Source organism: Hylobates moloch, unplaced genomic scaffold, assembly GCF_009828535.3.
Source record: "Hylobates moloch isolate HMO894 unplaced genomic scaffold, HMol_V3 SCAFFOLD_3, whole genome shotgun sequence".
Taxonomy (NCBI): Eukaryota; Metazoa; Chordata; class Mammalia; order Primates; family Hylobatidae; genus Hylobates; species Hylobates moloch.
This window is the reverse complement of record NW_026652278.1, coordinates 161,275,665-161,291,723: the sequence shown is the minus strand read 5'-3', so window position 1 is coordinate 161,291,723 and position 16,059 is coordinate 161,275,665. Positions and strand designations below refer to the sequence as shown.

Genomic DNA, 16,059 nt, shown 5'->3' with positions numbered 1-16,059 from the left:
GGATTTGAATATAAGGCAACTACTTCTGCTTTGTTTTTTCAGGAAAATTTCACCTTACATTGAAGTATGGGGTAAAAATAAACTTAGTTTGGATGCCTCAAAAATGGGCACTAAATTACTCTAACAAAATTGTTAACTATTAAATTAGAACTTGAAGGTATGATTTTAATCTCCTTCAGCCATCTGAACTAAGTGTAGTTGTCAAATGCAAACCTGATTTTTCAGAGGTAAGGTAAAGAGTAAGGGACAGCCCCATTCACAGGAAAAAAGTTAAGATTTTGGTGAAGTATTGGGCAAAGGACTTATACAAAAATGACCTAATCTGAGGAGAATTATTTACCAGATGACATCTTGAAGCTGGCAGGAGAAAAGGCCTAGAATGCAAATATCAGCAAAAGATAGCAAAGGCGTTAGTTGGAGGAGGACAGATTTTGAGTGTTTTGTGTAAGTTGGTATTCTCAATGCTTACAGCTACACCTGTCTTCCTGATGACTCAGCATGTATTGTACTGTTCACTGAATGAATGTAGACTCAGTCTTTGGGTATGTCCTGATTTTTTTGGGAGTTAAAATGGTTTTGAATCATGTTTCTTCCATTTATGAGTCATGTGACCTTGGGCAAGATAAGCCTTAGTTTTCTTATGAATAAAATGGAAATTCTAATAATTCATATTCATAAAGGATTTTCTGAAAAGTAAATTGTGTAACATCTATAAACTGACTACTAACTAATATTAACATTGAGTATCATCAGAGTAAAAGATTCTTGTGTTCCCAGGAAAAGACTGTGTTTTGGACATCCTAACAAGCAATCACCAGAAACAGCTTTAAACCCTTCTCAATGACAAAGGACAACTTACTTTAGAAGCTTTAGGAGCTGTATTTCTGAAGCCTGGCCAGTAATTATGCTATGAGATAATCCATCATGGTGGGTTTTGTTTGTGGCTCACAATAATTAATGATGATTCCACAGAACAGCAGTTACACAACACATCCAGGCATTTCCATGCATCCTATGAAATCTAGGCAGAGGTTCCCAAACCTCAATTCTTGACTTCTGTGTACCAGCATGCCCAACACCATGTGTAAGCCACCAAGGCTTGGGGCTTGCATTCTCTGAAGCAATGGCCTGAGCTGTATGTTCACCCCTTTTAGCCATGGCTGGAGCTGAAGCAGCTGGGATGCAGGGCACCATGCCCCAAGGCTGCATGGAGCAGGGGTCCCTGGGCTCAGCCCATGGAACCATTTTTCCCTACTAGGCCTTCAGGCATGTGATGGAAGGGGCTGCCATAAAGGTCTGTAACATGCTCTGGAGACCTTTTCCCCATAGTCTTGGTGATTAACATTTGGCTCCTTGTTACTTATGCAAATTTTTGCAGCTGGCTTGAATTTCTACTCAGAAAATGGATTTTTCTTTTTTTATTGCATAGTCAGACTTTTATTCTCTGCTTCCTCTTGAATATTTTGCCACTTAGAAATTTGTTATGCCAGATACCCTAAATTATCTCTCTCAAGTTCAAAGTTCCACAGACCTCTAGGGCAGGGGCAAAATGTCACCAGTCTTTTTGCATAGCAAGAGTGACCTTTACTCCAATACCCAGCAAGTTCCTCATCTCCATCCTAGACCGCCTCAACCTGGATTTCTTGTCCATATCACTATCAGCATTTTGGCCAAAGCCATTCAAAAAGTCTCTAGGACGTTCCAAACTTTCCCACATGTTCCTGTCCTCTTCTGAGCCTCCAAACTGTTCCAACCTCTGCCAGTTCCAAAGCGGCTTCCACAATTTTGGCTGTCTTTACAGCAGCACCCCACTCTATCGGTAACAATTTACTGTATTAGTCTGTTCTCATGCTGCTAATAAAGACATACCTGAGACTATGTAATTTATAAAGAAAAGTGGTTTAATTGATTCACAGTTCCACATAGCTGGGGAGGCCTCACAATCATGCCAGAGGGCAAATGAGGAACAAAGTCACATCTTATATGGCAGCAGGCAAGAGAGCTTGTGCAGGGGAACTCCCATTTATAAAACCATCAGGTTTCATGAGACTTATTCACTACCACATATTCACCATATATTTCTGGGTACTGAAAATATTTAAAACATTGATGTAGACTTACAGTGTTAATTCCATTATGAATTATGGCTTCAGATATGTTTGGTTTTATCAGTGTGATATTTTCGAAATTTTTCAGTATTTTATAAAAGATGTACTTTTTTCTTAAATTACCTATCCGTTCTATATTCAGACATATTCTTTACTTGTATGGCAAAATAACAAAAACAGAACCCACTGGAGGGAATCTTGAAAGCAAATTACACTGGTTTTACTTCACAAAAACATCATTGTCCACACATGAGTTTTACAAGAATAATCTTCCTGAAATTTTACTTTGATGATTGAAATGGTTGAACAGATACTGTTTGTTCTTAGCAGGTTGAATAGAACTATGAGATTGAATGAAGAAAAGAAAGTAGTTAAACAATGATATTGATAGTCGGAAAAACATTAACAACTGATATTATTGTAATGAAAATTTTGTCTTTTCGCAGAACTTCAAACATCAAAAAATTACTGACCAGGTACAGTGGTTCACGCCTGTAATCCCATCACTTTGGGAGGCTGAGGTGAGTGGACTACCTGAGCTCAGGAGTTTGAGATCAGCCTGGGCAACACGGTGAAACCCAGTCTCTGCTAAAATACAAAAAATCAGCCAGGCATGGTGGTGTGCGCCTGTAGTCCCAGCTACCCGGGAGGCTGAAGAAGAAGAATTGCTAGAACCCGGGAGGTGGAGGAGGTTGCAGTGAGCCGAGATCATGCCACTGCGCTCCAGCCTGGGTGACAGGGCAAGACTCTGTTTCAAAAAAAAAAAAAAAAAATTACTACATATTCAAAAAAGTTTTTTTTTTTTTTTTAAAAAAACCCTGTGTTTTGTTGCAATCAGTACTTGTTAAATGTCTAAAGAATTTTATGTTTTTCATTGGCTGATGTTTCATTTACATAATGACTCTGCAACTGTCAATTACATTTTTCATACAGTTTATATATATTGCATCTCTATATATTATTGTAACCACTACTTGTTAGTTTTCTTAAGAATTTTGTTTTCTGTTGGCCAATTTTCTTTTACATACTTACTCAAATATCAGTTATATTTTCTATGCAGTATATATATATGTATATAACATATATGCATTTCCACAAAGCTATCTTGTTTTTATATAATTAGAGGGAATCAGAAAGATAAGTTCCCTCTAATCATATAAAAACAAGATAGCTTTGTGGAAATGCATACACATTATTTATATATGTATTATATATATATATATATGTTGAGTTGGAAGAATAAAGGAAAAGTAATTAAAGAAAATATTTTTCAGAATGAAGTTATATGAAAGCATAAAAGTAAACTGTAAAAAAGAAAAGATGAGGATTTGATGGCTGTCTTAAATACAGATTGCCATGGAGATAATGGCTATTTCACAGGCTCAGAGATAGAACTCTTGAGCAGCAGATTTTTCCCCTCCAGTTTCTGTGGCAGTGTGATTGGCAGAGACGCAGGTGCATTATCAGCTTGCCAACACTGCCCTGGAGCGACTGATGGAGATAATTATGATTTCTAGTAGGAAAATTTCCCTAGAGATGATTTGTTATGAAAAGATAAAATGTATATTAATGTCCTTCCACACCATGACCTTGGTTTTGAATTTTAGATTTCCAAGTATTTCACTGGAAAACTCCAGTCTTACTTGGGTTTGATTCTTTGACCTCAGGTCTCAAGGTTTTACTTTTTACTTTGGTTTCTTGAGTCTTTTTAGGTGTGTAATGGTTATGTTTTCTCTTTTTAGATGTGCTGAAAACCTGCAGAAGACCAACAGTAAGGAAAGTGGCTTGAGAAACAGTGAGGATATTTGCAGATTAAAAAAAGAAAAATAACTTCCTATTTGGGGGAAATTCTCAGTGATGAAAAAAATTGTCTCAAGAGGATTTCCCAACATCATAATCTTCCTAAACACTGAATTCTCTAGTTTAAACTACAGAAATCATGTGTTACATAAAGATAAGATGGTCAAGGAAGGAAAAATTCTGACAATATATTGCTAATAATAATCCCTGAGGGAATAATTTTAAATGATCTCTTAATGTGATAAGCAGATTTTTAATGATTTTCTCATCTTGAATCCATAAAACACAAGTCCTAGGGTGTCATAATAAATACAACCTGAGCTAAAATTTGATTTCCCAGGTGCACAGGATTTTATTTAATATGGAATGTTCTACATCAGCATTGGAATTCCCATTGCTCAGACTTCATTTCTATCTATACCTATGGGGATCATAAACAATCTTTTAATTGAAGTGATAATCCATAATAGTATTGATGGTTGGTGTATAAGTAGCAGAAACTGTAATGTGAAAATGCTTCAAGTTTAATAGTGGTAACTGTTGAATTTTAAATTTTGTACTTTTTATCATAGACAAAAATGTAATTAGAAATTTTAATTAAATGTAAAGGTAATAAATGTTGCTTGTCACATAGAGGGTAAAGTCTCAAAATATATTTAAATATTCCTTTTCACCAAAAGAGTATTAATAATTAATAATTTCATAATCTCATAATCTCATACCTAAATTCAATTCCGATACTCACATTAGAAAGTCTGCATTTTTAAAGCATTATAAGACTAACAAAATCTGTTCTTTTTTAACGATATAAAATGCTTGCCCATAAATAATAAATTTATTATTTTAGGAACCTTCAAAAATCCTTCAAATTTGACTCTTGTAAAAAAGTAAATGAGTTATTTTCTTCTGTGTACTGAACAATTTGTTTCTCTTGATGAACCACAAATTAAAACAGAACAAAACACACAGACACACACCATACACAGAGACATACACAAAGGCACACATAAGACACAGATAGACAAACACAACTTTACTAACAGCATTGTTGTACATAAAAGTGATTTTCTGGAAGAGTGCATGTCTTTGTGTGTTTAGATAAGGATTTGGTAAATCAAGAAGGCTGTGACTCCCAGAGTGTAAATGAGAATCTTTGTGGCATATACGAGGTCAGGGGAAAATTATCGTGTGCACTCCAGTTCAGTAACAACAGAAAAGTGGATTACAAAGTACGTATTTTTTTTTTAAACGAAGGATCTTGAAAATCTTTTAATATTCATCAAAAATTACCAAGAAAGTTTACATTTTCTTCTTAGGAAAATATAAAAAAGTTTACCTTGCTATGAAATCTTTGTTTTTAAGAAAGCCTTCTAGCACTAGCATTCTAAAAACTTCACTTTGGAAGTCACTATCTGCAACAAAGAACAATATCAATTGTGAGCCCTTGAATAATGGCATTCACAGAGAGACACTGACAAGACACATATTCAGAGATATACCATCTCTGCTTGCCAGCACCTGTGGGCACAAAGAAGCTGAAGTTTGGTTAAAGAAACGGCCAGGGCAAGGAATGAAGTTTTTGTAATGATGTTTCCAAGAGAATAGGCTGGTCTTGAATGCCTAAGCTCAAGTGATCTACCCACCTCGGCCTCCCAAAGTGCTGGGATTATAGGCATGAGCCATCATGCCCAGCCTACCTGCAGCAGAGTTTAAATACTTGATAAAAAATTTAACCAAAGGTTAAATATTTTGAAAAAAGAGACATCAGTGGGACTTGAGATAGTGACTGATTTATTTACATTCAGATGTATGCTTGTATGCTTTCTCATTTCAAAAAAGATTTGAAGCAGTTGCTATACACACTAATAGACAAAATGTTAGCAGCAAAAGTGAATGGAAAACGTACAAATAAAAGAATACTGATGTTGATTTGATTATAATAATAAACCAACTACATAATCACAAGAAAGTGATTAAGAGGTCAAGGGTAGTAAAAGAGTCAAACAATATAAGAAATGTATAGGGTGACGAGGGTGCATGAAAGTTTTTTTATGTCCCTATAATGTAGCAGCATGTAGTGAGTATATTTTTCTTTATTTCATAGAGCACTGCACAATACTAAAAACTCACAGAGCAGAACTGAGAGAAACTGAGACCCCAAAATCCATACAAAGAATCAATGAAACCAAAAGTAGTTTTGTTTTTTTGAAAGGATAAACAAGATCAATGTACTGCTAGCTAGATTAACAAAAAAAAAAAAAAGAATATCCAAATAAGCACAATCAGGAATGACAAAGATGACATTACAGCCAATCTTACAGAAATACAAAAAATTCTCAGAGACTATTATAGAACTCCTGTATGCACATGAAATAGAAAATCTAGGGAAAATGGATAAACTCCTGGAAACACACAACCTCCCAAGATTGAAACAGGAAGAAACTGGAACCCTAAGCAAACCAATATCGAGTTTCAAAATTGAATAAATAAATTAGTAATAAAAAACCTACCAACCCAAAAAGCTCCTGACCAGATGGATTCACAGCTGAATTCTACCAGACATACAAAGAAGAGCTGATACCAATTCTACTGAAACTATTCAAAAAAAAAAAAAAAAAAAAAAAAACCAAGTAAGAGGCATTTCTCCCTAACTCATTCTATGAAGCCAGCATCACTTTCATTCCAAAACCTGGCAAAGATACGATGAAAAATGAAAACACAGGCCAACATCCCGATAAACATAAATGCAAAAATCCTCAACAAAACACTTGCAAGTTGAATCCACAGCACATCAAAAAGTTAATTCAGTAAGATCAAGAATGCTTGATTACTGGGATGCCGGGTTGGTTCAACAAATGCAAATCAATGAATGTGATCACTACATAAAGAGAATTAAAAACAAAAGCCATATGATCATCTGAATAGATGCAGAAAAAGCCTTTGATAAAATTCAACATCCCTTCATGATAAAAACCTTCACCAAACTAGGCATTGAAGAAATGTGCCTCAGAATAATGAGTCATCTATGACAAACTCACAGCCAACATCATATTGAACGGACAAAAGCTGGAATCATTCCCCTTGAGAACTGGAACAAGACAAGTATGCCCACTCTCACCACTCCTATTCAACATAGCATCAAAAGTCCTAGCCAAAGCAATCAGGCAAGAGAAAGAAATGTAAGGCATCTAAATAGGAAAAGAAGAAGTCAAGTTGTCTCTCTTCACTAACAATATGATTCTGCATCTAGAAAGCTCTAATGATACTGCCAAAAGGCTCCTGAAACCGATAAAAATGATTTCAATAAAGTTTCAAGATAAAAAATAAATTTATAAAAATTAGTGCCATATCTACGCATCAATAATGTTCAAGCTGAGGGCCAAATCAAGAATGCAATGTCATTTACAATAGTCACACAAAACTTAACTAGGAATACACTTCACCAAAGAGGTGAAAGATGTCTACAAGGAAAACTACAAAACACTGCTGAAAGAAATCAGAGATGACACAAATAAATGGAAAAACATTTCATACTCATCAGTATTGTTAAAATGGTCATAATGCCCAAAGCAACCTACATATTCAACACCATTCCTATCAAACTACTAAGGCAATTTTTCACAGAATTAGAAAAAAAACTATTCTAAAATTCATGTGGCACCAAAGAAAGACCTGAAGAGCCAAAGCGATCCTAAACAGAAAGAACAAGCTGTGAGATATCATGTTATCAGACTTCAAACTATACTATAAGGCTACAGTAACCAAAACAGCATGGTTAAAAACAGACACACAGACCAATGAGACAGGATAGAGAACCCAGAAATGAAGCCCCACACCTGCAGCCATCTGATCTGCAACTAAGTCTACAAAAATAAGCAATGCAGAAAGGACTTTCTATTCAATATATGTTGCTGGGATAGCTGGCCAGCCATATGCAGTAGAATGAAACTGACCCCTACCTTTCATCATACCTAAAATTGAACTCAAGATTGATTAAAGATTTTAATATAAGACCACAGACTATGAGGATGCTAGACAGAAACCTAGGAAACACCATTCTGGACATCAACCTTGGGAAATAATTTATGATTAAGTCCTCAAAAGCAATTCCAACAAAAACTAAAATTGACAAGTGAGATCTAATTAAAGAGCTTCTGCACAGCCAAAGAAACTATCAACAGAGGAAACAGACAACCTACAGAGGGGGAGAAAATATTTGCAAACTATGCATCCAACAAAGGTCTAATATCTAGAATCTATAAGGAACTTAAATAATTTAACAAGACAAAAAATCCCATTAAAAGGTAGTCAAAAGACATGAACAGACACTCCTCAAAAGAAGACATACAAGCAACCAACAAACATATGAAAAAACACTCAACATCACTAATCATAAGATATTTGTAAATCGAAGCCACAATGAGATACTGTCTCACACCAGTCAGAATAGCTATTATTAAAAAGTCAATACACAACGGACGTTGGTGAGGCTGAGGAGACAAGGGAACGCTTATACATTTGGTGGGAATGTAAGTTAGCCTAGCCACTGTAGAAAGCAGTTTGGAGATTTCTCAAATAACTTAAAATAGAACTACCATTTAACCCAGCAACCTTATTACTGGGTATACATCCAGAAGAAAATAAATCATTCTACTGAAAAGACACATGTAATCTTTTGTTCATTGTGATGCTATTCACAATAGCAAAGACATGTAGAATCAACGGCAGATTGGATAAAGAAAATGTGGTACATACACAGCATGGAATACTACACAGCCATAAAAATAATGAAACCATGTCCTCTGCAGCAACCTGGATGCAGCTCAAGGCCATTATTCTAAGCAAATTAATCAGGAAATACTGCATTTTCTCACTTATAAGTGGGAGTTAAACATTGGGTATTTATGGACATAAAGATGGGAACAGTAGACAATGAGAAATACTGGAGGACAGAGGATGGCGTAAAGGGTTGAAAAACTTACTACTGGGTACTATGCTCACTACCTGGGTGACAGGATCAATGGTACTCCAAAACCTCAGCATCAGACAATATACCCAGGTTACAAACTGGCACATGTACTCACTGAATATAAAGTAAAAGTTGAAATAAAAAAAAAGACTTGGTAAGAAAAAACAAAAAATAAAAAAAACTACCATGAAAAACAAGGCGATGAATACAGACCAACACTATCAATAATGAATTAGAAAGTACTAAAAATATATTGTATGATCTAATTGCATTTATTTACTGCAGAGCAGTAGATACTTGTTGGTCTCCTCAATGTTTGTCTTCCCTCTGTAAAAAATGCCTTTTCATACCCCAGTAATAAACTTTAGAGGTCAATGTTTAGACTCCATGGATTTCAGATTCAATCTGATTCAGATTCTCTCTTCTAGGAACTTGAAATTGGGGTTTGCAGAAGTAATGCGTCTCTTCAGACTACCTGTACACTCGTTGCTCAAAAACTGTAGGAGAGCATTTTCTTTTTTCTAGGTGGATGGTTGGAAAAGCAGAAAAAGATGGATCTATCCAATAACAAGAACTAAAATTGTACAATTGTACCCTGACAGGTGGAAATAAGAAATTATGAGATCCTAGAGAAAAATAAAGCAGCTTTAAAACAAACAAACAAAAAACAACAACAACAACAACAAAAAAGCACTCCTGTTAAGTTCTGCATTTGATCATACAACTCAATTTTGGGTCCAAAGAAAAAAAAAAGAACTTAATTTTTGCTTAAGCTAAAAGAGTTTATGTTCTTGTAAGAAAAAGTGTGCTGATAAACACAGTGATATATGCAAATTCTTAAGATGAATATCATATTTTAAATTATATTGGATGATCCATATAGTTGTAAAGTATAGGCTTCTGTTAATTTAGAAATTTTGGAAACATTATCCTAAACTCTATAGGTTCCATGATTAATTCTAAATGGAAGTAATTTATACTGGATGGATTAAAGTAAAATGCATGCAAAATATAATTGATGTGTAAAATATCTCATGAATAAAATTTGAGAAATAATGGTAAAGCAAAAATTAACAAAATGAAAAACTGGCTTAAGCTGGACCAAGGCCCAATCTGAAATAATGAAAAAATTGCCTTCCAGACCAAAACCTAGTTCACACACAATGTCAGAACAATAAAAAGGCTATCTGAATGGACAAGACTGGAAGATAGTGTCTTGCATTCTGGCCATGGTAGAATGTCAGCCAAGAATTAAATTTATTGCAAGAAAGCTGGAAAAATTGGTTGAGTTTTCCCATAGAAAAGAAATAAAGGAGCTGAATGGAAGGATATTGATTGGCTAGATTACAAAACACAACTTTAACTTGGTTCTTTTTAGTAGGTACATTATGTAATTCGGTGTTCTGATTGATGCCTTTAATATTAAAATTCCTATTTAATAAAACATGGTCCTTCTGGCTTTTGGATAGTTTCTATTTTATCTTATCTCATTATCCATCTTTTCCTCCTTCTCTTCATCCATTCTACTTTACTTTCATTCTTTCATCTTTCTTCTAATTTTTTATTTTTTAAAATTAGATACATATGGTCACATAATCGACATCTGTAGTTTAAAGAGCACATCGTTCCATAAGATTTGTTAAGAAATACATCAGTTCAGAGCATTCACGTTTCTTTTTCCCTGAAGCAATCCTTTTTAACTTTTTTTAGTTGATTCTTCGGGTATTTACCTTCATAGCTCAATATAACTTGCTTGCATTGTTACGTCTTAGTTTTTCAGTTTCGTGCATTGATTTTTGACAATAAAGGATAAGGATTTAGCCTTTATCCTTCTTGCCTCTCCTCTACCGCCCCCCACACTTCTTATTGTTGTCTTATTGTATCCTTTTTAATTATGTTGCAGCCTAGGTTTAGTTGGAGCCCTTAGTGTTCACATCATTATCATGCTCTAACTTAAGTCTCTTAGTGAACTAAGATTATTACATTTTCTCTCTTAAAAAATACAAATTTTTTTGGCATGGACTTAATTTTTGTTCATTTAGTTTTATAGACACATTTTACTGTTCAACCTTAAACCCTCTGTCAATTATCTACATCTCCTCATCATCAAATTAATATTAAAGAAACCTCTTCCAGATCCTCAGACCTGCATCACCCTGGGCTAGGTTTCTACTGTATCTGGCACACAACAGTCCTCTGGGCACATTTTTCATGCTCGTCCTGGGGATTTCTTCGGACTGTTTTCTCAGTGAGCTCTCCTATTCCTGTCAGCCTCTCATGCATTCCTTTGTTCTTTTCTCCCTAGTTTCAGAGGAGCATATTATCTAGTAGATTTCTGGAAAAGTGTTTGTGGAAGGTGAAATTGCTGAGAACTTGTAGGTCTGAAAATGTCTTCACCTTTCCAGTGGACAGATAATTGATACAGATTTTAAGTGGGAGATAATTTTTCTTTAGCGCAAATAATTTTCTAGCTTCTAATGCTGTTGAGAAATCTGAAAATACCTCTTTGTCTTTTTAATGTGATCCATTGTTTTTCTTCTGTGAAATCTTATGTTAAGATTATGTGTCTTGGAGTGGGTCTACTTTTATCCATTGTGTTGGGCATCAAATGGGATCTTTTGAGTTGGAAACTTTAGTTGTGGCAAATTCTCTTGAATTATTTTATTTATGATTTGTTTTTCTCTCTATTTTCTGTTTCTTGAGTTCCTATTAACAGGATGTTGGGAAAACTGTACTATTTTTCATAACTATCTTTCTTTTTCTTATTTTCTTGTTTTTACTTGCTCCAATTTCATATGAGGTTTTATCTTTAAAACAAAAAACTTTCCATTGAGTTTGATAGGTAGGGAGGACCATGACCCTAGTGTGAGGACCAAGGATGGCAAATCGAGGAAGAGCTTGACATTGGGCAGTATGTGGAGGAGTGGGACCCTGGATAACATAGAAATCTTGGTCCCATGAATGCTGTTAGATTGGTAAGAAAAGACACACATCCAAGCAAATCTTGGTATTATTCTTAAATTCTAAGATTAAAGAGAAATATAAGCTTCTAGGAAGAAAAAAACATTAGCTACAAATAATATATAATATTGGCAGGGTATTGATCTTTATGCAAGAGTGGAATTGCATATCAAGGCTATTGTGAGGAAAAAGAAACCCCAAACCTAGGATTCTTATATTAATCTCAGATTAAAGTTATTTGTCAGAGTAAATTAAAATTAGTTTAGAATATCCAGAATATCAGAAGGTATATCATGTTTCACATACCTCTTCTAAGAAAATACTTTAAAACTGTATTACAAACAAAAGCAAATAAACCAGAAAAATCTCTTTTTAGAGGAATAAACAAAATAATATTTTAGCCATAAACTGACAAGGTTGTAAAGGACAAAAAATTGGAAGTTGGAAGTAGATTAATTATTGATAACAGAATTAGGGGACCCTGGAAAGTAATTCCCCAACTAGCAATTGTGAAAGACAAGAACTAACCTGCAGAATCTTTAAAAGTCTCAGAAAATTGAGGCTACTGTTATCTCCAGAAATAGTGGTAAAATAGGGTGGGCACATTGGCTTATACCTGTAATCCCAGTGCTTTAGGAGGCTGAGATGGGATTATTGCTTGAGGCCAGGAGCTCGAGACCAGCCTGGGCAACTTAGCAAGATCCCATGTTTACAAAAGAAAAATTTTAAAATTAGCTGGGCATGCTAGCTACTTAGGAGGCTGAGGTGGAAGGATCACTTATTTTTCAGAAATAAACCAAAATGAAATTCTGCATTTCTCCTATCCCAAGTCTTCTTAATTTATGCCTTCATAATGATATTTTATTCCTTACAAGCTTTAATCAACAAAAAGAAAGCCAAGCTTCTCAGTTCACAAGAGCTTCCCCTGACAGAGGGCATCTTATTAATGCTAGGTCACGGAAAGAGAGTTTTCCACCTGAAGATGCATCTCTTCAGTATCAGCCATAAGCCTAAACAGAGGGAAAGCATTATGAAAACTCTAAATGGAACCAGAGTTTGGTTCAGGAACACAAAGTAGAGGATCAAGACTTTAGATAAGGGGAATAAGGACTCTGGGAAATGCCTTGAAATATTCATGGATATTTGCAGCTAACTTCAATTTGCTAAGAACTCAGGGAACTCTCCGTGTAAAGAATCCTGAATTAAAGAGGCAGAAATGGGACAGACCCTCTTTGCAACATTCGAAACCTTTAATTTGGTCCCATTATGTAACGAATGAAGAAAAGTTAGGCGGGAAATTTAGGAATGCTTATAGTTTGTGTAACAACCTTTAAAGTAATATTAAATTTTGTTTGATGGATAAAGTCATTGATATAATTCTGTCTTCAGTGCTTGCAAGATGGTGTTTGTATGTAAGACTGTATTTGTGCTTTGTGTTAGAATAATTGATATTTCTAGATTACTAAATAAAGCACTATAACAACATTTATAATCAGGAGCAAAACAGAGCGAAATAATAGAAACATTTAAAAATTTTTCTATGAGTGCTATACATGGTTATTCATTTACTATAATCTTCACCCTTTCAAAATGTACTATAGGGACCTCCAAGTTTGACCTGTTTAAATAAATTCTTACCTACATATTGAACAGAAACAAGCACAATTCATGTTCATGAATAATTCTGCATGGTAAAAAATAACAAACCAGACTACACCCTTTTTATATTGGAGATTTCTCCCTTCCTCTGCCTTTCTTTAAACTCCTCTGTGTTGTGCATACATTACTATATCATGTAGTTATTCTTAGCGAAGTTTACATAAGCTCGAACCATCTTGGCAACTTTTCTTTAGTAAATGCAGACTAAAAACATGAAAACTGTGACAGTGCTGTTGGGAAAAAAATAGGCCCCAAGTAGTGCATGTCATAACGAAAGGAAAGGTAGCTTTGAAGAGGCATGTGACATGTTTGCAACTACAGCTCAGATATGCCTCTTGGAAAGTAATAATAATTGCCTATACACAGGAGAAAGGTTTCTTTGCAGCTTCAATGACATAGGCCTTTGAAGAAAAGATTTCTTTTGACATTGCATTTCATAGTACTTACGAATAAAAAGAAAGGTGAAACTCATGTGGCTATTCTTATCCAAGGTATATATACACACTCCGGGATATTGTTATGTTATCTGACAGTCATTAAATCTCAAAACTTCACTTCAGGGATCAAATAACCAGACACTTAAAAAACAAAGCTGACAGAAAAAACACAAAGCAACCTCAAAAAGGTCATGCCTCAATAACTAGGTTAAGTTTTTGAGATACTGTACTGTTGCATTAGACTTAGACCTGAATCTTACATAGTTTGAAAGCATATGACAAAGTTCCAAATCAGTGATTCTTGCTGAAGCTATGAAGGCATATTTCAAAAACGCAAAATTAGTTTGTTGTTCTGAAAAAGTGACTAAGAGAAAGGGAAACAATATTAACACAAGAGTCATACTGTTGGGGAAAAACCTCTCGTTTTGTTATTTGAGAAAGAGTGAATGAATTGGCAGAATGAAAAGACATTTATTTGTGCAAATAAATGACTAGGATGAGGAGTAAAGGTTTTCTAGTACGGTATTGCATGTGCACTCATGCATATTTTCAGACATGATTCAGAAGTGGAGGGACGTGATTGGCTGTCGACCTGGCATCAAGGCTAGCGGATGAAGGGCGTGTGGGTATCTTTTCCTTCCCACCAGATTATTGAATGAAAAAACTGCTGTTATAATTTGGCCCCAATTTATGTCTACCTCAAAATCCTTTTCCGATCTCTAACATTGAAGAAAAAAAAGAAGACTCTTCTCCCAGGCTTGCTTTTCCTGGCCTCTTATTTAAGCCAAGAAGAGAGAGGGAGACACTGGGCCGCTAAAAAAAATTAGTGATCGGCCGGGTGCTGTGGCTCATGCCTGTAATCCTAGCACCTTGGAAGGCCGAAGCAGGCGGATCACGAGGTCAGGAGATCGAGATCATCCTGGCCAACATGGTGAAACCCCGTCTCTATTAAAAATACAAAAATTAGCCAGGTGTGGTGGTGTGCACCTGTAATCGCAGCTACCTGGGAGGCTAAGGCAAGAGAATTGCTTGAACCTGGGAGGCAAAGATTGCAGTGAACTGTGATTGTGCCACTGCACTCCAGCCTTGCAACAAAGTGAGACTCCCTCTCAAAAAAAGAAAAAAAATTAGTGATTTTGTTATTATTAAGTAATAAATCATGAGAGAGAATAAACACATCATCTCTAGGTAGAGAATTTTTTAAAAAAACAATAGAATGTATAGATGCGAGTGATAACAGTTCTAAGACTCTTATATCTAATTGTCTTAAGTGATGTCCAGGTGTTTGGGAAGGTCCATTTCCCATGATTTTCACTGTCCCATAGATAAAATGCAGAAGAATTTCTGTTTTTACTAAATTTATTACCAAAGAAATCAGAAGAGTTGGGTCTGGGGCATTCGTTGGGCTGTGTTACTAGGGAGTAGAACATTAGTGAGAGGAGTATAATGATGTTTTTCTGGAAGCACTCTGTGCCTTGATTTCTTGGAGTGTTTTCTGTGGAATCGCCTTTTGCCAACAGAATCCTCAAAGCTTTACCTATCATATTATGGCAGAAAATGATACAATTTTCTGGGCACTCAGCGTTAATGAAGGAGATTGCTCTTAGCTCCATATGACCAGTCCAGGGGCACAAGCTGCCCAAAACCAAGCCCTTTTGCTGCCAGGACTAATCACCCTATCCTTATACTAGTAACTCTTTCCAACCACACCAGTGCGACAGGGAAAGCAGAAAAAAGGCTGCCTAACTCACTGAGAGAATACATTGAAATTTGGTACAAAATAACAATAAAGAATTTGCATTTTCCACTGCATTCCTTTGTGCATTTATGCCATATTTGATAATCTTTTGGAGAAGGAGGGACAGAGGCAAGACAGGGTTCCAGATGGAGGAATTAATAATTTATCCTAGAGGTGCATGTTGGAGCAACTGATTCAGGCAATGTACATTGTCACATTATAATAGCAGCAAAGGGGTGGTTATGTAAAGATGAAATCATTCACTCCATTTGGTATTTTGTATTAATCTTTTGAAGGTTACACCCACTTTGGAGGTTTTATTTAAATAAAGTTAAGGCCGGGCACTGTGGCTCACGCCTGTAATCCCAGTACTTAGGGAGGCCGAGG

General features: G+C 35.5%; 1 protein-coding gene across 1 annotated transcript in view; it reads right to left on the bottom strand.

Annotated features, from left to right (window-relative positions):
• Positions 1 to 16,059, bottom strand: part of GALNTL6 (polypeptide N-acetylgalactosaminyltransferase like 6) — a 1,281,746-nt gene that overhangs the window by 425,617 nt on the left and 840,070 nt on the right. The window lies entirely within an intron of this gene.